Source organism: Aphanomyces invadans, assembly GCF_000520115.1.
Source record: "Aphanomyces invadans strain NJM9701 unplaced genomic scaffold supercont1.72, whole genome shotgun sequence".
NCBI lineage: Eukaryota > Oomycota > Saprolegniomycetes > Saprolegniales > Verrucalvaceae > Aphanomyces > Aphanomyces invadans.
This window is the reverse complement of record NW_008580217.1, coordinates 8799-9345: the sequence shown is the minus strand read 5'-3', so window position 1 is coordinate 9345 and position 547 is coordinate 8799.

Sequence of the window (547 nt, the reverse complement as noted above, 5' to 3'; positions counted from 1 at the left end):
GAAGAAAACCCTGGGAGTACAGTCATCGAAGCTCCCAACTCGAACAGGGGTCCTCGCATCGCCAGTCCTACGTACGACAAAATTGTCGCCGCGAGGACGGACTTCAAAGTGGACGTTGGTTTTGAGTTCGTGCCAGCGGGTCCACCTTACGGTGTATCGCACGTGACCTGGGTCCTCAATCCCGGCCAGCCCAATGTCGTCTTCGTGTACGGTGACTCGCACGCGAACCAAATCAAGCCGCGGTTCTTGCGCAACTTTGAAGACCGCCTCGGGGTCCGGAATCGATCCAACTTTCCTACCATTGTATACAAGTGTTGAGCCAACGAACGATGATCTTTATTGGGAAGCTCAGCTACGCCTTATACTGTCCAGAGACGCCTGGCAATGCAGCACCTTTGAAACCTGCCACGACGGAGCCAACACGACATCCGATCACGTACCGCGCCGACATAGATGGCCTTCGCACTCTGGCCGTCGGACCAGTCATCTTCTTCCACGCGTACCCGGAGCGGTTTCCGAGTGGATTCATCGGGGTCGACATATTTTT